Source organism: Priapulus caudatus, unplaced genomic scaffold (assembly GCF_000485595.1).
Source record: "Priapulus caudatus unplaced genomic scaffold, Priapulus_caudatus-5.0.1 Scaffold197, whole genome shotgun sequence".
Classification (NCBI taxonomy): Eukaryota; Metazoa; Priapulida; class Priapulimorpha; order Priapulimorphida; family Priapulidae; genus Priapulus; species Priapulus caudatus.
In genome coordinates this window covers 763,886-772,576 of record NW_014577258.1, presented here as the reverse complement: position 1 = coordinate 772,576, position 8,691 = coordinate 763,886, and the positions used below count along the sequence as shown (strand labels likewise).

At 42.5% G+C, this 8,691-nt stretch overlaps 1 long non-coding RNA gene across 1 annotated transcript; it reads left to right on the top strand.

The window, feature by feature from the left end:
* The first annotated feature begins 2,670 nt into the window (after positions 1-2,670).
* LOC106807142 lies at positions 2,671-4,496 on the top strand. Its single transcript, XR_001393620.1, has 3 exons — positions 2,671-2,857; positions 3,120-3,212; positions 4,159-4,496. It is a non-coding gene; the product is annotated as an uncharacterized LOC106807142 (long non-coding RNA).
* Positions 4,497-8,691: the final 4,195 nt, after the last annotated feature.

The following is an 8,691-nucleotide window of genomic DNA, read 5'->3' as shown; positions in this document are numbered from 1 at the left end:
TCACAAGCATATATACCATAAACAAAATACCGCGTACATAAAACAAAGAAAAACAGATAAAATATACATTCCTGATCATATGACTGTCACCCATTCACGTACAGTTTCGACGGCACGAGATTAAATCTTTCCACCAATTAAATTTAGAATTCCCTGGATTTTTTTTTAGTTATTACAGTTTGCAATATATCTTTCACGTCCTCTGTCTCTGCTCTGTCAGCCTTGCCTTCTCTGTTCTACAAGTGAAAATTCTTGAAATCAATGTGGCAAATGTTTCAAGTGAAGATCGGTGTTTAAATCTGTAGTGATTTAACGTGAATAAAGTGTACGTCGCGTATGCGACGAAACTCTCTCTAAGTATTTTTCGCTTCGCCGGCAGCGGTTTCAAACTGTAAACAACTGATTTTTGGACTGCGGATTTTAATTAGGCATTTTTTAGTAACCAGCAGTGACATTGGACAAACTAATACGCGTTTGTATGTAAGGTTATGTATTTTTTAACTACACAAGGTGCCAGTTACTCTAGCATTCGTCAACATTGCATAAGCAATGGGCTTATTATGCCTTTAATAGTGATAACAGTATTCCACAGCCATATTACGGTTGTTGTTCTCTCGTATTATTTAGTTAGATGTAGATGTATTATACGTTGTATATCGAATAAAGATGCTGCATTCGCACGCGCGCGCACGCACTATAGTCCCCAGGTCTGTGTCTGTAGTATGGTAAACGATATATCGGATCATAATTGGACTTAAAAATCTTATAATTATTATAACACGCGCACGCACACGCACATACACGCGCGCGCACGCACGCACGCACGCACAAACACAAACAACAAACAAACACACACACACAAACACAGACACACATACAAACACGCACACACACGCACACACACGCGCGAAAATAATCACATTTCGTTGTCAGTTTATCATCGTTACATCATCTATATAGTATCTATATAGTATTACTGTAACGGCCGCGCGTAATTTGACGTGTCTCCTCCGAAACCCGCCGTAAAGAATGTGCCCATTTTCCTCTTACCGGAAGGTTTCCAATGTGTCGAAGACGATGCGCTATGTCACTAGGCTTTATTTTGCATGACAACGTTACTTCAGCAACATTTCAACGACAACAACATTTCAGCAGGGTCACCTTCGGCAGGTCTCAATTTCGATCGGTAAGTGTATGCTGCCATCTCTACAAACAATTATTAACTAGAAAACGCATGCGTGCCTTGCGTGCGCCATTTGGCGCAAATCTAGCAAGCAGACGGTGTTGCTATCCCCCGGGCGGGGAGGGAGGGTCACGTGAAACAGTTGACGTATACTTCAAAATCATTACTCATCAGGTAACGCTAACTCCAGCACCTCCAACGCTAACCATAACACTAAACATATATATCTGGGAGCGCTATATATAGGTTCTGTGATCCACAAAAGTTAACTACTTGTGGTGGGGACAGATATCATGATGCAAAAACCCTAACCCTAACCCTAAACCTATCCCTAACCCTAACCCTAACCCTAACCATAAGCCGATAGGTGGGACCGGGTACCAGTCTAGCGGACACACTGAGAAAATAACTTTCCCCCGGGCGTAGATTGAGGGTTCCGCTACGTGACAGCACTAGTGTTAAGATTAAGTAAGATTAGTTAGTGTTAAGATTAGTGTTAGTATTAAGGTTAGGGTTAGGGTTAGGAAAATAAGGTATAATAATATAATATATAGGGAAATGATTATAAACGCCTTGTGCAGTGACGTCATAAGACGTGATCACATGCCCTCAATCTACGCCCTGGGGAAAGTGACACCCACACACTGACACTGTTACACAAGCGAATCGGCACATAGGCAAGATAAATCTTAAATAACTACTCATAATATCGTTATTAGTGTAATTAGTAACGTATTGTATTAGTGTAAGTGTAGTTAACAGTAAATGAGTATAGCATTCAAGAAGCCATTCAATGGATCATGTTGAGCTTTTCATTGCGTGGAGTATAGATACGCGGCTTCATGTTCAAGTGCGTTCATGAGTTTGTACGCCGTATTCATAATCATGTGTATGCATGTACCGTTGTTCGTGTTAACTGTATGTAGATGTAGGCGCCTACGAGGCTACGTGTGTGACAGTAGATTGAGATGTGTGACTGTAAACTGAGTGTTACGTATGTGACTGTAGACTGAGATGTAACAGTAAACTGGGATGCACGTATGTGACAGTAGATTGAGATGTATGACTGTAAACTGTGATATACGTAGGCTACGTGACTGTAGCCTGAGATGCACGTACGTGACTATAGACTGATATGCACATATCATGCTGATGCAGGCAGGAATCAGGCATGTTTACAGAAATGTATCGACATTGATGCAGGAAAATGACCCAGTAGATGCACACAAATGCACACGGACGCGAACTACAGGCCCCTACGTACACATACGGAAACAGACAGACTGCAAAATTTAATCCTACATCAAACTATAGTCCGGCGTATGTGTATATAATATCAAGAGCTAATAAATGCCTATTTTACATAATAAAGGTAAAATACCTTAATATAGGTAATATATCGAAATATAGCCTGCATCTGGCCCTGGATCGTGTACCTATGTCTTCCTTTATTCGTATTTTGCCTTCCTAGCATTTGTTTACTGGAGATGTTTTTACTCTCCCTTTTGTTTCTTCTAGCTATTCTACAGTACAGAGAGATCGAATCACCGGCGGAAGACAGAAAGAGAAACGTAATGATGCAGAAGACAGATTGCGGGACGGCAAAATATGCCTCCTTCTGGCCATTGATAGTGATTGATGTGCGCAAAGAGCTATCTAGGCCTATATACGCATGTGAGCACGCACTCACACAAACACACTAAGCAAATGCATATGCACGCGTTAGCACGCACGCACACAAACACCTATGTACAATATACGCGCGTGAGCACGCATGTGCACAAACAGATCGCAGTAATGCCTATTAAACCCTTTTGATGGATACCCATGCATATATGGGCTAAGAGTGTCTTTAATTATATCTTCATAAGTTCATTTCTAGTTCATTTCAATTATATCTATAGTTCCAATCGCCTTCTCTTTTGTTTCATTGCAGTGTAAAAATCGATGAACTTTAAGGTTTTCGCTGACCGGTGGCTGCGTGGAGCGTGGACATGGCCATGGTGCCATATAGATTCATTCATAAATGGTGACTGACACGCACGATGGACTGTATTTCACTGTGACCTTGCAGCATATATCGAGGTTTACTATTACATATGCAAGTTAATGATTTTTAACCGAAAAACCGTAGGCCTATCCGCTGAGCAGATAACGCGTGCTAATCAGGGAAGGAGCAAATGAGTTTGCTGTGTAGCTCCCCTGTGATGTAATGTAAAAAAAAGTTAAATCCTTCCCGTGCCTATATATGGCGCATAGGGCGGTGCCTATATCTCTATTTCATTAACCCTGAGGCCCCGCAGTTGCTTTCACAGTAAATGCTACAGTAGGAGGTTAGTCCACTAGTAGCACTGCGAGTTAACTTGCCACACTCTAGCTATCTCTATTTGCTGATTGCTAAGATGCGTGATGCAAACTCCGCCCAAAATTCCGCCTCGCAGCGTCGCCAAGTACGATGCAAGTTTGATCAATCTTGCATGACTCTCTCGTTCTTCGAGACAATCCCGAGAACTTAGAAGATTAATCTTTATGAGGTTATAATTAAGAGTGATATCAATATAGTTTTAGCCAGTGATGAAGGTTTTCACCTATGTCTAGATAAATAAAATTTTGCTACACGCTGTCACCAGGTGGCAGCAGGTGACTAGCCTGCAGTCAGTGGCACCACATAGCCTCGAGTGGACGTAGAAGATGCAGAAGTGGAAGTCTGTGAAAAGACAATGGTATCCACTGATATCAGAATATCTTCTCGCAAGATGCTGATATGGTAGTCCTAGTTCCTATATAGGGGAAAACGCTGAACGCAACGTGAATGTGTGAGGAATGTTTAACAATGTTCAGGATAGCAGAGCGTGAGGATGTTATACTCCGTGAGGATATACCAAAATACAATCATGGGTCTTCCTTTATTTGTATTTCACATACCTCGCATTTGTTTACTGCAGATGTTTTTACTCTCCGTGTTTATCTTGCAGCCATAATAGTGGCATCGAATCACCGACGGCAGATGGAGAAGACAGACTGCAAGGCGACAAATCACGTTTTATTTGTCTATTAATTTCTGGTTATATATCATGTCATTGTCATTATGTGTACTAACCAATATCGTATTACGTAGAACGAGCACACTTGCATGAACAAAAACAGATATCTATGCGTGCATAAGCACGCACGCGCACAAATAGATACCATATACAAGGTAGAAGCCCCGCGCACGTCTAGAAAGCATTAGAAGTGAGATTTGTGGTGTAATATTCGTGCAGTCGCGTCTAGTGGTGTAGCCATGGTTGGCGGTCGGCCATTTTGTATTTGAAACGGGATATCCGAAGGCTGGAGATAATTAATAGCTAGTGATCGACATTATTTTGTGGAAAGCGATGCATGCGCAGAATGGACTACGCGTACCCGTAGCCTCGAGACATAAGATACGGCTACCGTCCCCGTAGCCACTGCGAACAAAAATACATTTGATACCTGTGCTATAGTTTGCAACCATGACAAAAATGGCATTAGGAGTTTCGAACCCATCCGAGGACGGTTAACGTTTTCCGAACATTCCAAGAACATAACTCTCTCGCAAGTAAAACCAAGGAATGCATAACGATATGGGATATGTTCTTAGAATATTTTTGGCTAATGTAACCAAACTAGAACCTCCAGCGAATGTTACGAGGATGTTCCGTGTTTGCTGGGCATAGCCACGAGTTACTATTACTGTACTTACTGTTAGAAAGACGTGGCGACAGAACATCCAGAAGTTGAAAAGGAAAACGAGAAAGTTGTGAGTGATGACGGAAAAAGCGTGGCTCACAGAAAGAAGTTGTTTGAGAATATAAATAATCACAATAACTCATGCGTGTTTAGTTAGGCTTTGTAAAGCCTTGCCGTAGTTTAAGCAATACTCCGGTAGCTGTGTACAGGTACACTGCGCTCCTTATCACCAACAGCAGTAGATCTGAGAAAAACAAACAAACTTAGGGCGATGTGCGCTGGTAGGTTTATACATTGGACCTAGCGCGGAGAAGAATCACTTATCAAATATAACAGCGCCTACGCGCTTGGAAAAACATCGGCGGTGAATTCCCTGAACTCGTTCAGACTTCTAGTCTGCAAACCAACCATGCACGCCACGGAAACATATTACACACACACACACACACACACAACACACACACACACACGCACACACACGCGCGCGCGTACGCATGCCCGCACGCATGAACACACGCATGCACGCACGGAAACATTCCAAACATTTATATAGTTCGCGTGCGTGCATGCGCGCGTGTGTGTAATATCTCGTGCCAAAATTAACGCATGATAGACGTCAACATCGCAACACCATACAAACACGACGCACGCACGACGCACGCAAGCACGCATGCACGCCCACACACACGCGAGACGCGGGAGAGAGAACGGTGGATACACACGCGTAGGAACTACTGTGAGTAAGTCAGCGTGAAGGAAGGAACGGCCGTGTTGCATCGCGTGATACTGCGAGGCAAATCGCGAGTCTCGAACTATTGTGTGAGAGAGAGAGAGAAGAGAGAGAGAGCGAGGCGCGAGCGAGCGAGCGAGCGAGCAGCGAGGAGAGAGAGAGAAGAGAGAGAGAGAGAGAGACGAGAGAGAGGAGAGGAGAGAGAGAGAGAGAGAAGAGAGAGAGAGAGAGAGGAGAGCAGAACAGAGAAGGCAAGCTGACAGAGCAGCAGACAGAGACGGAAAGATATATTGCAAACTGTATAACTAAAAAAAAAATCCAGGGAATTCTAATTAATTGGTGGAAAGATTAATCTCGTGCCGTCCGAATCTGTACGTGAATGCGGTGACAGTCATATCGATCAGAATGTATTTTATCTGTTTTTCTTTGTTTTATGTACGCGGTATTTTTTTATGGTATATATGCTTGTGACCGTTTCTTTGTGTGGAAAATCTTTTGCGTGAAACTTTGTTTAAGAAATTTGTGATGCGTTTTCTTGAATTTGTCGTAACGGTACGTTTACACTATATTGTCAGACTGTAACACAATTCTTCAATTAGAGTTTGATATAGGCCTAAAACATTTCATCGAAAATATGAAATCAGTTTTGCGTTTTTTGGCTGTATGGATGTGTGAAGTGACAAAGGTTGTCAGGTTCACATCGGAGCTGTGTGTATTAATGGAATTAAGAGGTTAAATGAGGATATAATGGTACACTGGCTGGAAACGTGGTTTCGTAATGCGTGTCGTACACGCATACGCCACGTACGTTACAGCCATAAAAAGACGGCAAGAGTGAGAGTAATTGCAGCGATATGCAAAATGTTCACTGCCAAATGTGTTGAAGTTCTGACTTGTAGTTGATTGAACTTATGCGTTACTTGTTTTGTAGAATGTAAATGTAAATTAATGAACGTTGAAATATAGTTTAGATCGGCCAGGAGTCCGAAATCCGATGGGCATCGTGTTATTAAAAGGGAAAAGATAAATGTAACAGCTGTTTGTTCACGTAGCCAGAGACTATTATCTTAGCAGTGAGCGTGTCGCGACGCATCTTTTGTATCTAGGCAGTTTGACACATTAGTGTGAATGTGTTGTACAGAATGCAGGGAATTATGGCTAAAATGTGGGGAGTCTAGCTGCTGGGCATGCACAGCAGACTCCCCACATTTTAGCCATAATCGTGGTCGGGCGAGAGGAAGCGCACGCGCGAGCGCGCGTTTGCGCGTTGTTTTTGTCTTTGTGCAAGATGCGTATACACTGTGCCATGCAGTTATTAAAGATTATCCGGTTACCATACAAGTTTGATTCTTATATCATCTTCTATACTTGAACTATCATTTCAACGTTACACAGTTACATACGCGCATCTCAATATGCAGTCACAGTCATACGCACATTTCAATCTACAGTCACATGATAGTGGCATATCAGTCTAAGTCACGCGTACTTGCATCTCAAGGCTACAGTCACCGTAGCCTACGTATATCACAGTTACAGTCATACATCTCAATCTACTGTTCACATAACGTGCATCCAGTTTACTGTTACATTCTCAGTCTACAGTCACATACGTAACACTCAGTTTACAGTCACACATCTCAATCTACTGTCACACACGTAGCCTCGTAGGCGCCTACATCTACATACAGTTAACACCCGAACAACGGTACATGCATACACATGATATGATACGGCGTACAAACTCATGAACGCACTTGAACATGAAAGCGTATCTATTCACTCCACGCAATGAAAAGCTCAACATGATCACATTGAATGCTTCTTGAATGCTATACTATTTATGTTAACTACACTTACACTAATACAATACGTTACTAATATAACACTAATAACGATATTATGAGTAGTTTATTTAAGATTTATCTTGGCCTATGTGCGATTCGCTTGTGTAACAGTGTCAGTGTGTGGGTGTCACTTTCCCGCAGGTGCGTAGATTGAGGGCATGTGATCACGTCTTATGACGTCACTGCACAAGGCGTTTATAATCATTTCGCTATATTATATTATATTATACCTTATTTTCCTAACCCTAACCCTAACCCTATATCTAACACTAATCTTAACACTAATCATATCTTACTTAATCTTAACACTAGTGCTGTCACGTAGCGGAACCCTCAATCTACGCCCGGGAAAGTTATTTCTCAGGTGTGTCCGCTAGACTGGTACCCGGTCCCACTATCGGCTTATGGTTAGGTTACGGGTTAGGGTTAGGGATAGGTTTAGGGTAGGGTTAGGTTTTGCATCATGATACTGTCCCCACCCAATAGATTAACTTTTGTGGATCCCAGAACCTATATATAGCGCTCCCGAATATATATGTTTTAGTGTTATGGTTAGCGTTGGAGGTGCTGGAGTTAGCGTTACCTGATGAGTAATGATTTTGAAGATACGTCAACTGTTCACGTGACCCTCACCTCGCCCGCCGGGGATAGCAACTACCGTCTGCTTGCTAGATTTGCGCAAAAATGGCGCACGCAAGGCACGCATGCGTTTCTAGTTAATAATTGTTGTTAGAGATGGCAGCATACCACTTACCGATCGAAATTGAGACCTGCGAAGGTGACCCTGCTGAAATGTTGTTGTCGTTGAAATGTTGCTGAAGTAACGTTGTCATGGCAAAATAAAGCCTAGTGACATAGCGGCATCGTCTTCCGACATCATTGGAAACCTTCGCGTAAGAGGAAAATGGGGCACATTCTTTACCGGCGTTTCGGAGGAGACACGTCAAATTAGCGCGGCCGTTACAGTAATACTTATATAGATACCTATATGAATGATGTAACGATGATAAACTGACAACGAAATGTGATTATTTTCGCGCGTGTGTGGCGTGTGTGTGCGTGTTTTGTATGTGTGTCTGTGTTTGTGTGTGTGTGTTTGTTTGTTGTTTGTGTTTGTGCGTGCGTGCGTGGTGCGCGCGCGTGTATGTGCGTGTGCGCGTCGCGCGTTATAAAATTAATAAGATTTTTAAGTCCAATTATGATCCGATCTATCGTTTACA